This window comes from Nanorana parkeri, unplaced genomic scaffold, assembly GCF_000935625.1.
Source record: "Nanorana parkeri isolate BGI_ZX_2015 unplaced genomic scaffold, ASM93562v1 scaffold1123, whole genome shotgun sequence".
NCBI lineage: Eukaryota > Metazoa > Chordata > Amphibia > Anura > Dicroglossidae > Nanorana > Nanorana parkeri.
In genome coordinates, this window is record NW_017307391.1 from 541,594 (window position 1) to 558,788 (window position 17,195).

The 17,195-nt window shown below is 45.4% G+C and overlaps 1 protein-coding gene across 1 annotated transcript in view; it reads left to right on the forward strand.

Moving 5' to 3' along the window:
* LOC108796480 (lysine-specific demethylase 4B-like) overlaps positions 1-17,195 on the forward strand; it is a gene marked incomplete at its 3' end in the record, with an annotated part of 142,871 nt that overhangs the window by 108,677 nt on the left and 16,999 nt on the right. The gene's annotated exons all lie outside the window — the stretch shown is intronic.

The following is a 17,195-nucleotide window of genomic DNA, read 5'->3' on the forward strand; positions in this document are numbered from 1 at the left end:
AAGCAAAAACGAAAAAAAAGTTTAATCGTACATGACACAGGCTCCGTTAATCATAATTAATATGCAGCCACCTTCAGGCGATTTGGCAGTGGCAAACAGAATTGAAAGAAAGCCAATGTAACCCTTCTGACGACCATCTGTTTATTTGCTAGTTTCCTTAGGTTGACACTTAGATTGTGGAAGGTTGTCCTATCTGAAAAGCAATCTCTCCTCAACCCAGCTGCGCCAAAGCCACTGAGGCAATGATCTTGCACTTTTCAGATTGGTGCCCTTTGGCAAGCTGCGGACCCTGCATGTACCCGGACTCAGCCGTGTGGAAGATGGGAGGGCCGGCCTCTTGTGTTGCTTATGGCCCTGGACACTGTGTGAGGTGCTCACCTTTGGTATATCCATACAGCAAGGTGCAGTTAGTCGCAAGGTACTCTATAGGTCCAGTGCCATGGTCCACCGGTCTGGTGGAGCCCTGTACATGAAGACCCCCTCCATGAAGGAGGGGGTATGCCCTCCTAAAGTAGATGAAGTAGGGAGTCTCTCCACTGTGATGGATCTTAACGGTGTGGTGGTAAGCTGAGACTCAACCTCTTAAGACTTGAGTCATCCAGAGGTTGTTTAGCCCACCCTGCAGGCAGATCCTGGTTTCCCTCAGGCTAAAGGAGCCATTTTGAGCACATGCTCTTGCAGAGAACACACACATCTGCTCTATCTCTGAGCCCTGGGTTTCAGCACAGGCCTTCATGGTGTTATCCAGCAGCCTTTATTTGTGAGCCACAGGTTGGCTGCACCATTCTGCTCTGCAGCAGCGGTTGTGAGTACCCCCCGGGGATCCCTTCAGATGGTAAATGTCAAGCACAAGTGAAATGGGTACTTATAACTGTTTATCCTTTATAAATCCATCAGTTAAAGGATCACTTAGTGCATACTTATATCAATATGCGCCTATCAAATACCAATCTGTGTATATCAATGTCTGATGATGAAACGCGTCGGAAGGGCGGAGCATACGCTTGTTTTCTGACACAGAGAGGATGTTTTAAGTTTTTTTTATAAAGTTGGTGTAAAATACTACACAATGGGAGGCATTTATCTTTCTTTCTGATCTCTGATGGGAAATAAGTGGCATTAAGAGTGGAGAAATACGGAGAAGCAGAGATAAGGAGGCACATTTTGCTCTTGGAAGTGGAAGTTATAAGTGGAGAGAAGTATATAAACGGTCCTGGGGATAAGACATATAAGGCTCATCTGTAATAAGATGGCCGTAGACATTTGGTGAGTGCGGTTTTGGATTTGAGACACTGTGGTGTGGAATCACGCACACACTGTTTATAGGAGTTTCTGGGCACCTTGGCAAGGACTTTATTGATATTTAATTCATGAATGACTCGCTAACTTTTCACTTTAAGCTGGGACTCACAAATACTATATGGCATATTCGCTTATATTCTGCACCAAGGTTCTCGCCTGAAGCTTTTGTCACTCTAGATGCACAGAATATTGTGGCTACAATGCTGGTCTGTGGAGACGATTTGTAGGAAATGGACATTTCAGATCTTTGGGTCATAGACTTTGTGTTCTGGTAATAAGGATTGGAGTTACTTCCAGCCTCGTGCATTGAAATCTTCACTCTTCTCTGCAGAGATGAAGGAAACTTCACGTTGCCTTGAAGCTACTACACTCTTCGGAATTCTTTTAGGGGTTTTGCTTCCAAAACCCAAAGGGGTTGTTAACCCCATCCTGGATCAAGGAGGTTCTCCACGTTTTTATTGGAGGGCCAAAAATTCTGCATGGAATCAGCCTGCTTTGTCATTATAGTAACGAGGAGAGTTCTTGGCATTCCTCCCCATCAGCAGTTCCTGTGGTATAAGAGCACTTCATTTGTGGCTTTTAATTTTGGCCCCTAGGTCTTCACCAAGGTTCTGGCCCCATTCTTACTCTGTTGCACTCTCGGGGAAATCCACATTGTGGGTTATCCCCATCTGAAGGATTGCTCAGCCCAGGCCCTCTGCGCCAATATCCATCGGATGCTCCAGACACTTCGGAACTTCCGGTGGATACTCAGTCATGAACAAGGCCTGGGCAATTTTTCCCAGTGAGGCTTTGACCCTTTGTTCTCAAGTTAGGATTCTTCTCTCCAAGAAGCTATCATCAGTGCAGTTTTACATCCTGGGCTTAATGGTAGCCTCCTGCAAGCCTTTTTTTCCAGCAGAACGTTCTGGCTGTGTTTGAGACAAAATACCCAGTTTTTGGATCACTTCATATGTATCTCACTGACCTAATGGCTGATCAGCCCAACACTGGAGGCAGGTCACTTCTCCCACTGACCTGGATGGTTCTTTTAATGGATGCCAGCCTATCGGACTGGGGAGGCGTTCTCAGGGCGGAGCCCGTCCAGGAAACTTGTACCTTGTGGGATCCCAGACTTCCATCAATGTTCTTAAGGTAAGGGCAATTCACCTGTCCCTACGACATGTCTGTGGCTTACATCAACCATCAGAGTGACATCAGGAAGTTTACTCGATTCTGGCCTGGGCCAAAAGGCACATTAAGGCCATGTCCACATTGCTGGAGTAGACAGTTGGCTTGTAGACTTTCTCAGTCATCAGGTCATGAACGTTGGGGGAATAGTCTCTCCACCCTGAGGTGTTTTGGGAAATTGTCACCGGTGGAGAATGCCAGATGTGGCTATTAGCATTAGGGCTGCAGCTAACGATTATTTTCAAAATCGATTAGTTAGCCGATTTATGAGTTCGATTAATCGGATTTTAAAAATTATAGAGAAATCAATGCAGAATGGCACTGGGTATAGAGGACTACAAATCCCAGCAATAATACGCTATGCAGCGCAATACAGAATACCACCCGCTATAGAGCAATACAACAAATCCCAGCAATAATACATTATAGCTGGTGGTATTCTGCATTGCGCTGCATAATGTATTATTGCTGGGATGTCTTGTATTCCTCTATAGCTGGTGGTATTCTGCATGGCGCTGTATATTGTACTATTGCTGGGATTTGTTGTATTCCTCTATAGCTGGTGGTATTCTGCATTGCTCCGCTGTAGACCCCCCCCCCCCCCATGCCTTCTCTTGCTTCTTCTCCCCACGTCCCTGTTCCGATTGTGGATGCGGGGGGGGCTGTCAGCAGAGAGCGTGAGGCAGGGAGGAGGTGCAGCGTGTGTGGAGCCACGAAGAGGGGCAACTAATCGAAAAACCGATTAATCGATGATGGAAAAAGTTGACAAAATTTTCTATCGTCGATTTGTAATCGACTAAGTCGATTAGTTGTTGCAGCCGTACTTAGCATCCCACTTTAGTTGTTGCAGCCGTACTTAGCATCCCACTTTAACAGCAAGGGTTAGGTATCCTCCTAACCTTCACAGTTGACACTCTGCTGACCCCATGGGATTAATCTCAAAAAATTAGGTACCTCGGCTTATATTCGGGACGGCTTATACCCGAGTATATACGGTACATCTTTACGCTGCTCCGATATGGATTCTTTCTCAACTGCTGCGCAAGATCAAGATGGAGGGCATTCCTGGGGATCCTGGTAGCAGCAAACTGACCCAGAAGAAGTTAGTATTCAGGCATCTTCCCACTCTTGGGAGATTCTCTTTGCGATCTTCCCACCTGGCCCAATCTTTTTTCTCGGGCTGGTATACCATCATATTTCTTGGTCTCATCTTTTGATGGCTTGGCTGTTGAAGCCCTGGTCCTGTAGTTATTCCTACACTTCTGAATACTAAAAAGTCAACATTTCGGAAAGTCTATCATGGCACTTGGAAGGCCTACTTTGCCTGGTGTGAGGAACGAGGGCTCCATCCTAGAAGGTACTCCATGGGGTGTATGCTGTCTTTTCTCCAATCTGGTCTGGACCAGCAATTGGCGTCGAGTATCCTCGAGTTAAATCTCACCCTGGACTCTTTTTCCAGAGACCTCTTGCTGCTTACTTTCGGACAAAAACTTCCTCATTCATTCCCTGGTTTCGCCACGGGATCTTAAACTGGTCTTGTCAGCTCTCCAGAGGCCTTCTTTTGAGCCCATGAGGGATATCCTCTTGGCGGACCTTTCTTGTAAGGTGGCCTTCCTCATGGCCATCACATATTTTGCTGGTTCTCTTGGGCCTGTTGCTGTTGTTTGTTCTGTTCCCCACCCCTCAGTTGTATTGCTTGGGGACCTCTGTGTCTGGTATTTAAAGGAGCCTGCGTCATATAAAGTATGATTAAGAAAATTTAATTTTTGACTTGCCTGTAAAAATCCATCTGTTGGAGTAGGGTTCAAGACACAGGCCACCCTCCCCTCTGTCCTGGTGGTTGCAGGGAATTAATGTAATACTACAGTGGCATCCTTTTGAGGTAATTTGCTTTTCTCTACATGTCGTTACTATTCCAGGTAACACTGACCTTTGTTAAAAAAAAAGTGGCAGTATGTATACTGTAATACTTATGGTATTCTTGCTCTAAACACACAATTTACTGTTTAAAGCAAAACTAAACCCTCCTGTCCATTGAGGACTATGCCATCTTAACCTCTATTTAAATCTGCAGTTCTGTGGTGCTACACACGACTAGCTATGATACCTGCCATTTTAGGGCTTGAATGATTGTTGGAGATCTGACATAAAGCACACTGGCAACTGTGACAGTTATTACCAGAGGCATGCCTTAAATGTAGCATACCCTGTGCATGTACTAGATGGCAGAATGTGAATTTGGGATGCACCGATATATCGGCCGCCGAAACATATCGGTCAAAAATGGCACTGTTGGCATAATGCCGAAAGTGCCATTTTCTGGCCGATACTGTGGTGTATCCATTATTTCTCTCCTCCCCGTTGGGTGCTGCTCTGTGTCCCAACGGGGAGGAAAGAAACTGACAGCCGACCGAGCACTGCGGGAGGAGAGCGTTGTGAGCGGCCGGCCTCTCTCTTCCCACACCGCTCAGCCTCCTGTCACCGCTCCTTTTGCTGAGCCTCCTGTGACAGCGTGTCAGGAAGGAGACGAGTGCAAACACTCAGTGATTGCTGAGTGTTTGTACATAATTGAGAACATAGTATGTTTACGATAGCCTCAATTATGAATGAATGGGAAGTGATCTGCATCAACTCCTGTTCATTTATGATTGTGGTTATAGTAAATACACTATGTTCTCATGTTAAGAATGAACAGGAACACTCATAGAGGATTCCTGTTCATTTATAACTGGGGCTGCAGAAAAAGAGATTGAGGACTCAGTGTCCTCGATCTCTTTTTCGATTTTTAAAGGGGAATATCAGGGGTCTGTTTAGACCCCCAATATTTCCCCAAAGCCCCTAAAAGTAAAATAAAAATATTTAATAAAAAATGAATCAATAAATAAAATTAAATATAAAAAAATGAAAAAGTTTATAAAAAATAACATATTGAAAAAGTTAAAATTCTAAACATTTTCGGTTTCAGCCTGACATTTTTTTTTATTTCGGTTTCGTTTCAGTTTTGACATTTTCATTTCAGTGCACCTCTAATGTAAATGAAAACTGACTGCAGAAAGTAACATTTATTGAACGTTTCTAAATTGAGCTTGCTTTTCGGAAATTAAAAGAATGACAGATCTGTGAGTTTATTTGTAAATATGGCTGTTTGTTTTGCTGTTGTTCTGAAGATCCGTTTTATTTCCATGAATATTGGAAATAGCCATCAGTGTCAGAGGAGTATGAACTCTCTAACCACAATGGTCCTGCCAACTGGTTTAAGCTCTCTTGGTTCTTACAGTTAAAAGTAGGGATGCACCGATACTAGTATTGGTATCGGTGCCGATACCAAGTATTTGGGTGAGTGCTCGTACTCGCCCAAATGCTCCGATACCTAGCACAAGTACTTCTTGTATCAGGAAGCTGGGCAGTGCATCTTTACACGCTGCCTGGTTTCCTGATTGGCCAGGAAACGGCTCCATGCTCTCTCGTCACTTGTGATGAGAGAGCATGGAGCCGACTTCCCGGCCAATCAGGAAGCCGGGTAGCGTGCAATGACGCGCTGCCCGGCTCCCCGATTGGTCAGGAAGCTAGCAAACCTGGAAGCCGGGCGCCGTGTAATGACGCAGCGCCCGGCATTCTGATTGGCCAGGAAGCCGGCGTCATGCTCCCTCGTCATCTCATGAATCATAATATTAAGAAAGGGACCTTAAAGCATTCGTTTGTATTGCTTTAGAAAAAATGCGCCCTGTCCCTTTAAGAAAAAGTATCGGTAATTGGTATCTGCGAGTACTTGATCAAAAGTATCGGTACTCGTACTCGGTCTTAAAAAAAGTGGTATCGGTGCATCCCTAGTTAAAAGTATAGGTTAACCATTAACTAAATTCTAATTTCTTGAATGTACAATACAGGACACAGTCAATTAATAAACAAATGGGTAATATGCAGATAACATGAGGTAATTGGATACTGGCCAAAGCTGTGTGGATTCTCATATAACCTCTCCTACTTCATGGCGGCAACCTCACATTTTCCGGATTGGTGCCCCTCAGCAGCAGGTTTGAGGACTGTACCCAGACCCCACAGGACTGAATATATGTGGCTGGCCTGTAATGATGCTTTGGGCACTGAATCCTGTGTTAGCCGCTCACCTTGGCATGTGGTGAAGTGCGTTGGGTTAGCCACACAGTGCTATACAGGTGCAGGTCAGTGGCATATCTGCACTGGTGGGACCCTGCTCCTGGAGAAGGGGATATGCTTGCCAGAAGTGAGTAAGGCTCAGGGTCAGTGGACATCTCCCCCTCCTTCCTTCTCATGTTGGATGCCTGATAACCCCCCTGGGTACTCCTGGTCTCCGTGTGTGCTGCTGGCCCTTTAAAACCAAACCCCTCCATTGCTAGCTCTGTTTCACAAAATTTAGCTTTTCCTGCCCGCACACCCTGACGGTCTTAGCAGCACACAGGCTTTGTCACGGACAGCTATGAGACAGGCCAGGGGATCCTGCCAACAGAGCATGCTCAGTATGCCACCAGCCAGGCTGCACTGTTAATGTGTGTAGGCTGGTGCAGCCATCTTGGTATTCACCCTACAGCAGCATAGGGTTGAGGAACAGTGGCAGCAATTTTTGCCACATAGTGCCAGTATTGTGAGTACCTGTTGGGACACATCACTATGGCACCATGTGGTAACCCACCATTTAGCTTGCTGCCCTCACTTATTGCTTCTTTTGCCCCATCTGGGGTATCCCACTTTTCCTGCCTTTACTAAGGAAGATTTTTTGGCCTTGACGAATGCTTTTATGTGACAAATATCTGCTATGTTTGCAGCATTAGGCCACAGAGGGCACAAGTGCAGTCCCCCTTCTCCTTCCCCTTCCAAAATGGTTTCAGACATGGCCATGGCTACCACCACCTTATTGACGGACATTAAGGAGGAGTAGGGTGTGGTAGTAGAAGTGCATACCTGCTCAATCTTAGAAGTTTTCTCTCAGGAGGCTTTGTCTACTGCGACACTTCCCCAAAAACTATGTGACACCATTTTGGCACTAGTTGATGAGGTGAAAGAATGTCTAGCCATTGCTTCACCTGCATGGAATCACCCCAAGGTCACTAGTATAGATTTCCCTAAGAGAAATAAGCCCAATAAGACCTTTCCTATGCCCTCTCTAGTGGAAACAGTATTTCTCACGTGGGGGGATGTCTATGTGCCTTTGTGGTTACAAGCTGGAGCATTTATCCTACTCTCCTCCTCAGTTTATGCACTCCAATTTCCCTTCTTTCTTACAGTCGAAGAAAGTTCTGCAGAGGGCCTTGCAGCAGTTATTGACTATTTGTCCCTGTCTCAAAGGAGAAGGGGTTCCAAGGTTTTACTCCAACCTCTTCACGGTTCCAAAATCGAACAGGGGTTATGTCCCATCCTGGGACAGGGTTTATGTTCTGTCCATCCCATAAACACACACTCTTTGGTCCCTGTCCACCAGGGAGAGAACCTTGCTGGCTTGGTGGACCTCTGGTCCATCGTTGAAGGCAGGGAAGTCCTTTCTGCCACCTTAGTGGATGGTACTGACACGGACACAAGCCTGCTGGGCTGAATAAGTGTGCTAGAAACCTTGACTGTACAAGGGAAGCCAGACTATCCATCAGCGTTCTGGAGCTCCTATTACCAATTCTGGCTCCCTACAGGCTATTTAGGCTGTGATGCCCAGGCCTCCAGTGCTGAGTGCTCATTAGCTAACCTTTACTCCTGAGATCATGTGTTCTGATTTTGAAAATCTGTTACTGACCCGGCTTGTCTTTACCTTCCACCACTACTCTGAAATCCCGTGACCCCAGATTGTTGTTCGACCACCGCTTGTCAGGATCCAGAGCACCTCCAGGTGGCGCTGGAGTCAGGTCCTGCAGTTCCTGTGCTCGCCTGAAGGGGGTTCCAGGCTGCCAGGAACTGTCAGGTACCAGACCACCACTAGGTGGTGCTGAAACCTGCGACTCCAGTGCTCACCTGCGGGTGTCTCCCAGCTGCCAGCAATTATCCACCACCTGGTGCTTCCTGGGAGGGTATTTAATCCGTCCCTGCAGTCAGGACTGTGGCTCAGTATCCTGTCACCTTTCCCTCATCGCTTCTGATCCTGTGCCCGTTTCCCGGCTCCTTGCCTCTGCTGATCCGGGGGCCTTGGCGGCTTGTCCAGCTGAACTATGTGGGACAGTCGCCCACTGCCTGCTCTGGTCCTGGTGCCAAGATATGCCCCTTGCAGCCGAGGGGACTGGGGGTTGGGACATTTGCCTTAGGTGGGGTGATCATGTGCGCAAGCCCGGGCCTGGTAGTGGTGATGTCCTGGGGAACAGGGAAGTTCCATTTGAGCACCCCTGGTTTCCGAATGCTGCATTCCCTGAAGTATGTGGTGACCTGAGTCGGGTGGTCACTGCTTTGGGGGTAACCGTGTGGCTGTCTGAACGCGCTGTCGGTCCTAGTGACTCCCCCATGGTACATGGTGTGCCCGCTGAAACCCGGGCTCCTCTAGGGAGCCCGGGAGTGCTAGGGGGGTGTACCCCACGGAACCCTGGTGCCCATGGCCTTCCTGTTGGGACTTCTGCTGGCCTATGGCGATTACTACCGGATCTGGGTGATGGACTGCTCGGCCTGTTGCCTGACCCTGGCGGGGAGGGTGCTTGACCGGTCCCTGAACCTTTGCCATGGGGCGTATGGTGGACTTGGCGGCCCTTGGACAGTGGGGGGTACTGTCAAGATCCAGAGCACCTCCAGGTGGCACTGGAGCCAGGTCCTGCAGTACCTGTGCTCGCCTGCAGGTGTCTCCAAACAGCCAGGAATTGTCAGGTACCAGACCACCACTGGGTGGTGCTGGAACCTGCAAATCCGGTGCTCACCTGCGCGTGTCTCCCAGCTGCCAGTGATTATCCACCACCTATTCCCTCCCTGCAGTCAGGACTGTGGCTCAGTATGCTGTCGCCTTTCCCTGACTGAGTCCTGTGCCCTGAGCTTGTTGCCATTTCCGGTGTGTCCTGAGTCCTGTTACCTGCTTGCAGTCCTGAGTCCTGTTACCTGCTTGCAGTCCTGAGTCCTGTTACCTGCTTGCAGTCCCGAGTCCTGTTACCTGCTTGCAGGCCTGAGGCCTTTTACCTGCTTGCAGTCCTGAGTCCTGTTACCTGCTTGCAGTCCTGAGTCCTGTTACCTGCTTGCAGTCCTGAGTCCTGTTACCTGCTTGCAGTCCTGAGTCCTGTTACCTGCTTGCAGTCCTGAGTCCTGTTACCTGCCTGTACCTTGACCCTTGTCCCTTAGCTCCACTGGTGTGGGAGTCCTGTTACCTGCCTGTACCTTGACCCTTTGTCCCTTAGCTCCCCTGGTGTGGCTCAGCTCCCCTGGTCTTGCCCTGCTTCCCAGGTTTACCTGGCTTGTATACCCTGGGTGTGCATTCAGCTATTTGCTCATGGTTTGGATATTTTTATGTTATCCAGTGTATGTGTTTGTGGTTATATTTAGTTACTTATCTGTGCTTGCTTGTGGGTGTTGGTGGGGTTGATGTGTGTGTTTTGCTGTTTACAATAAATTGTATACAACTCATCGACCTTGTCTAGTGTGGTCATACTAATTTGGTCCTCCTGCATGGGTACCTGCATGCGGTGTGGGGACACCCGCGCACAGTACCCTGACACTGCTTCTGCCGCCTTGTACTGCACCATCCACACATTACAGACTCTGGCCTGTTTCTGACTTTGCTCCTGTCTCCTGGTACTTCTCTGCCTGCCTGTTGATGACCTGGCTTGCATGTCACTACGGCTCTTCTGGATTTCTGCTCTCTGGTGTTTCTTCCCTGTCTCTGCTTCCTGCCTGGGCTTCATTGGCATTGCAGAGACTTACCTTCCCAGCAATGATGACATCTTCCGGCACTTGTGCCACTCCTTGTCCCTGTGTAAATTGATAGGCGGACTTAGCAAGCAGAGGCTAAATTCAGGGCAATGGTCCTTTCACCTCCCCAAGGTGCTCAAGGAACTCTGCTACCATTGGGGGATGCCAGACATAGAGATCCTGCAGTCCAGACTGAACAAAGGAACTGTATTTGCTTATATCCTGGTGCAGGGATCCAAGAGCATTTCCAGTGGGTGCTTCCATGGGATCAGCTCTCCCTGCCTGTCTATGCCTTTCCTCCATTGAAGATTCTTCCTCATTTGCTCCCCAATATCGAGGTGGAGGAAATTTTAGTGATCCTTGTGGCTAATTTTGTGATTCCCACACTCTTGCTGGCCGGGAATTCTACCTCTTGCTAGGTGTACCATCATACCTGGAGGGCTTACTTTGCCTGATGCAAACAAAAGTTTCATCTTTGGAAAAACTCTGTGGGATGATTTTGGCAATATGGATTGGATCAGCATTTGGCCCAGTGGGCACTCAAGGGGCAAATGTCAGCCTTGGGCACTTTTTTTCAGTAGCCTTTGGCTTCTTATTCCCTGATGAAGATTGACTCAGTCTGGTGCTTTCATTTGCTCCCTTTGAACCTATCAGAGATACACTATATTGCCAAAAGTATTGGGACACCCCTCCAAATCCTTGGATTCAGGTGTTATCACCTCCATGGCCACAAGTGTATAAAATCAAGCACCGAGGCATGCAGACTGCTTCTACAAACATTTGTGAAAGAATGGGTCGCTCTCAGGAGCTCAGTGAATTCAAACATGGTACTGTGATAGGTTGCCATCTGTGCAACCTAGTCCATCTGTGAAATTTCCTTGTTACTAAATATTCCACAGTCAACTGTTAGTGGTATTATAACAAATTGGAAGCAACAGGGAACAACAGCAACTCAGCCACGAAGTAGTAGGCCACGTAAAATGACAGCGTGGGGTCATCGCATGCTGAAGCGCGCAGTAGTAGCCAACTGTCTGCAGAGTCAATAGCTACCAAACTTCGTGTCACCTTAAGATTGGTACGACAGCAGTGTGAAGAAAGCTTCCTAGAATGGGTTTCCATGGCCGAGTAGCTGCATCCAAGCCTTACATCACCTAGTGCAATGCAAAGAGTCAGATGCAGTGGTGTAAAGCACGCCGCCACTGGACTCTATAGAACTTGAGACGTGTTCTCTGAAGTGACGATCACGATTCTCTGTAAAGTTTGGTGGAGGGGGGATTATGGTATCGGGTTGTTTTTCAGGGGTTGGGCTTGGCCCCTTAGTTCCAGTGAAGGGAACTCTTAAGGCATCAGCATATCAAGACATTTGGGGGGGATGGCCCCTTCCTGTTCCACCTTGACTGCGCACCAGTGCACAAAGCAAGGTCCATAAAGACATGGATGAGCGAGTTTGGGGTGGAGGATCTTGACTGGCCTGCACAGATTCCTGACCTCAACCCGATAGAACACCTTTGGGATGAAATAGAGCGAAGACTTCGAGCCAGGCTTTCTCGTCCAACATCAATAACTGACCTCACAAAAGCGCTTCTGGAAGAATGGTCAAACATTCCCATAGACACACTCCTAAACCTTGTGGACAGCCTTCCAAGAATAGTTGAAGCTGTTATAGCGGCAAAGGGTGGGCCAGCTCACTATTGAACCCTACGAACTAAGACTGGGATACCATTAAAGTTCATGTGCTTGTAAAGGCAGGTGTCCCAATACTGTTGGCAATATAGTGTATTTATTGCTCTGGCGGATCTTACATTCAAGGTTGCTTTTCTTGTCCCTGTTACTTCTGTTAGCAGCATTTTAGTGCTATCAGCACTGTCACATAAGGAACCTCTACTTGTCCATCACAAAGGTAAGGTCATTCTTAGGACGAAGGATTTCTTTTTGCCTAAGGTAGTGTCTTTTTTCGTCTTAATGAGGACATCATCATTTTCTCCTTTTTGTCTTGCCCTGAAACATCCTAAGAAAGATGTATCCACTGTTTAGATGTGCTGAATGCTGTTCACTACATCTTCGTTCCAAGAGTTGGATTTTTCCTTTGTCCTTCCTGAGGGACCTCACAGGGTGCTCTCTGTGCCATCTCGAGGTGAATACGACATGTCATTAGGCATGCCTGTTCTTTGTAACGGAAGGCTCCATCTTTTCCTTTTGACTATGCACTCTACTAGAGTTGTTAGTGTTTCTGATGATGCTAGTTGGCCATAAGGTGCTACGGGTTTATGCCTTAGGTGTGGTTTTCCCTGTTGTTGGGGCCTGTTTGCTGTGTTGCACACCTGCATCTGTGTTACTGCTTTTGGATGTCCCAGGCGTCTGTGATTTGCTTGTGTCTTGTGCTGTATGATCAAGAAAATAGGATTTTTTTTTTACTTATGCCCTCGCTTGCTAAAAACTGAGTATTTCCTAGAGTTGGAAGGATTATATGAGGGTCCTCACAGCTTTGGCCAGTGTCTAGTCACCTGATGAATACCCAGTCAGCTATGAATTGTTCTGTACTGTACTCCAATAAACAGATTTTCCTGGCAAGCCAAACATCGTATTATAGACTTTAATGTGTTAATGTAATTTTAATTGCAATTTTCAGTATTTTTAAATCATGTTCCCTGAATCCTGCCTCTCCTTCCAGAGTCCCTGTATGGTTACTGCATGGCTTCTCAAAACCCTCTGCTGTAGTAAATCAAGGCTTTGCCCTTGTGTGCAGAGAGCATGTGGTGCTTACACTGGCTGTCGCCTTATGGCCTCAAGGCTGGCGGCTGGAAGAAGTGTTATGAAATTGGTGCTCATGCGGTCCTCTACTCTGGCTGCATGGGATCTTCGGGCCTACTGGTCCTGTGCAAGTTTCCTCTTGGTAGCTCACTGTAGCATGCCACTTTCTGGTGCGCAAGAGGATCTTGTTGCATTTCCTCTATTGCCCCACCTATCAGGACCTTTCATGATCCTCTGGGTGTTCTCCTGGGCTTCCTGCTGCCTTACTGTAATGTGGTCAAAAACAGCATTACCTCTTCCTGCTTCAGCAGCAGTTTGTGGATAGTAACCTTACCTGTGTACCTAGTATGGCAGATCAAAATCGCAAGGGCAGCAATCCTGGGGGCCTTGCCAGCCTCTAACAGGCTAATTGACTCCTGTCTAATTTGGTCCTGTGTGCATGCATGTGAGATAGGGACCTTAGATTTTAAGCTCCTTGAGGGCAGGGACTGATGTGAATGTGTAACTATGTAAAGCGCTGCGTAGATTGTTGGTGCTATATAAATACTAGTGATTACCTGTTTATAAAGGATATTGCGGGATGTGTTAAGAGCCATGTTTCTGTGTTTGCAGATGATAGTAAACTTGGTAGGGTAATAGAGACAATCTAAGACATTGTAAAATTACAAGAGGACATGGATAAGATAGGGGGGTGGGCAACTATATGGCAGAAGGTAAAATGTAAAGTAATGCATTTTGGGGTTAAAAACAGGCATGCAGAATTAATGTGTAATGCAGAATTAATAACACATTAATGTGAACTCCACTAGAGCAGTCAGAAGTGGAAAAATATTTTATAGTTGATTGCAGCTTAAATAATAGCATGTGATGCCAGGCTGCAGCGAACAAATTAGCAGAGTAATGTTCATGCATTAAAAATGGAACATACTCTAGAGACAAAGCAATAATTTTTCCACCTTACAGAACACCTGATCGGCCTCATCTTGAGTATGGGGTTCGGTTTTAGTCACCAATCCACAGAAAACTTTAAACTTGTTCACTCTAGAAGTGAGGCAATTAAGAGGGAACATGATTTTGATGTACAAAATGTTTAATGGTGATGGTAATATCAGCAATAATCTATTTACTGTAAACTTCCTAAAGAACACTAGAGACCACAACCTAAAATTGGAGGAAAAAAATATTTAATTACAAGGGGTGTAGGGGCTTCTTTTCAGTTGGAACTTTCTTACACAAGCAGTGGTATCAGTGGGGAGAGTATTGAATCATTTAAAAATCATTTAGATACCTTCCTCAGAGACCATGACATACAGGGGTACAGGTACTTTTAATGACAGGAACACACAGAGACTCATATACACACACAGCTGCCAAGATCACTTGTACAAAATGGCTCCCTTGCTCTACATTTAGCCCTGCTGCTTTCCTGCTGCAGGGCTAAATGTAGGGGGGGGGGGGAAACACCTGCTCGGCGCCTGCAACTGCATATCCTGGCCGTCGTGCAATAGGAATTCCACACCCCTGCTGTGGGAGTTTGGTGACTGAGCTGTGAAAAGAAGAAGAGACTACTTCTTTAAGACGTCTTCCTAGTCCATTCCCTTTTGCAACCTGTTTTGTATAGTGATTGATCTAATCCAAATAAAGGCTTTGCTCCTGCCAAATGCTTTGCCTAGCAATACCCTGTTAAATAGTGGTTTATTAAAAAAAATGGACTGTCGCTGTTGTAGACCGTCACATGCCTTATTAAGCTTGGTCCAATTTAAGTGTGTATATAATATAATACTATACCAAAAAGGGGGTGCAGGCATCCTGTAAAACACTAGCTACTACAGTGTTTTACAGCGCTCTTTAGAGTCCTGTACTGTCCTGGTGCTTGGCAATTTCCCCTGCCAAATAAAGATAGTAGCTCACAGAACGGACATTCAGTGAACACCTAATATTTTTATGAATGAATACTAGGCATTAATCTCATTAATTCCAAATTAAAACTATAAATACAGTCTCCAGTCTAAAACCTCTGTAAACCTTATTATATATAAATATTATCATATCATAAAATGTAGAGGATGAGGATAGTTTCTTACATACATTTGTGCATTTAAAACAGTTTGTCAAGATCTATATTTAGACCTTTTAGGATGCATGGTTTCTAGTATTAAAAAAAAATCCATTTGGACTCCTTTTGTGAGATACTTCTTTTTTAGTAGTTGCCCCTCCAATGCTTTATTGCTCTATCGAATACACAACATTTTAACCCTTTAGGATCTTTATTGTGACGCATTTTAAAAAGTTTGGAAACATTGTTTTTCAAATCTTTTTTAATGTTCCTGATGTGTTCTTGAATCCTTATTTTTAATTGGCAGGGTGGTCCACAACATGCGTTGTGTTGCATGACACAAATTCCTTTATTTCAAATGTTTTTCTTATTGATATTAGATCTGTACTAGAACTATGGTAAAAATGGTATCATAGATAACAACCAGCATCAATTTATGAAGGACTGTTTTGACTAACCTAAGAACTTTCTATGAGGAAGTGAGAGGTAATAGCTCAATATCAATGTTTGCCTATGATACCAAGCTATGCTGAGTAATAAATTGACAGGATATAGAATCACTACAAGACAAAAGATAAAATTGATGAGTAGGCAGCAACATGGCAGATGAGATCTAATATTGAAAAATGCAGTTCTGTACTTGGGAGCTAAACATATAATGCAAACTACTCTTTTGGAGGTGCTTCTCTGCGGATGGCAAGGTAAGAGAAAGATCTGTAGACTACAGACTCCGCAATAGCATGCAATGCCATGCTGCATCTAGCAACGCAAGCATGATACTGTCCTGCATTGAAAGAGGTACTTATTCAAGAGATAAAACCATTATTCTACTACTTTAAAAACAGTGGTTCGGCCTCATCTTGAGTTCAGTGTTTGTCCTTAAACTAGAGTTCAGAGAAAGGGGATAAAGGACCTGAGTTACGAAGATCGACTACAGAAATTAAACTTGTTCTCCTTAGAGAGTGGTGCCTAAGAGGGCTATATGATCACTATAAACATTTATCAATGGGGACCGCAATATCAGGAATAAACTGTTTACTATAAGGACTCTGAAGATCACACGTGGCCACAACATGAAGTTGGATAAGAATCGGTTTAAACCCTAAAGGGGTTTATTACATACAGAGCAGGAATAATGTGGAAATCCCTTCCACAGTTAGTGGTACCATTGATGGCTTTGATAAAAAATAAAAAAAAAAACACTCTTCGTTTCTCAGTTTACAAAATATACAGGGGTATGACATGTACACACAGTCACATACACATGTATGGGTTAAACTGGATGGAGCTGTCTCTTCAACCTTAGCAGCTGTGTAACCATGTAACTCCCTTGTTTATACCTTTTATACAGGGAGTTACTCGTGATGCCTCCTCTCAAACCGTGGGACCTCAATCTGGTGCCTGCCGTTTTACAAAACACACCATTTAGGAATATTATATACTGAAATACAAAACACGGAGAGCGCCTCCATCGTTACATACATAGTTACATAGTTAGTCAGGTTGAAAAAAGACACAAGTCCATCGAGTCCAACCTATAGAGATACAAAGGAAAAAAAAGATGAAAAGCCTAAACAGAACACTATGCCCACAATTACCCAAAGTTGATCCAGAGGAAGGCAAAAAAAAAAAACCCTATAAAGCATGGTTGAATTTGCTCCAAAAGGGGAATTATTTAAGGACACGTGGGTGCAAGCCATCTGGTCCAGGTGCTTTATTCATCTTAATTTTGTCTATCCGTTTCTGGACCATATCAATAGTCAGCCATTGTGGTTCGGTAGAGGGTATGGCACTGCTATCCCCATTATGGACTTGAGCTATATCATGTTCCTTGGTGTGCACAGAGCTGAAGATAGTATTTATTAGATTTGCCTTCTCATTGTCCCCAGTGACCAACTCTGAGTTATCTTTTAAGGGGCCAACATGATCTGACCTGATTTTTTTAGGATTAATATATTTAAATAATTTTGTGGGGTTAATCTTGCAATCTTTTGCAACCTGTCGCTCGTTTTTAATCTTTGCAAGCTTTATTTCCTTTTTACATATTTTATTCTATTCTTTGTAGCTTTCAAATGACGAC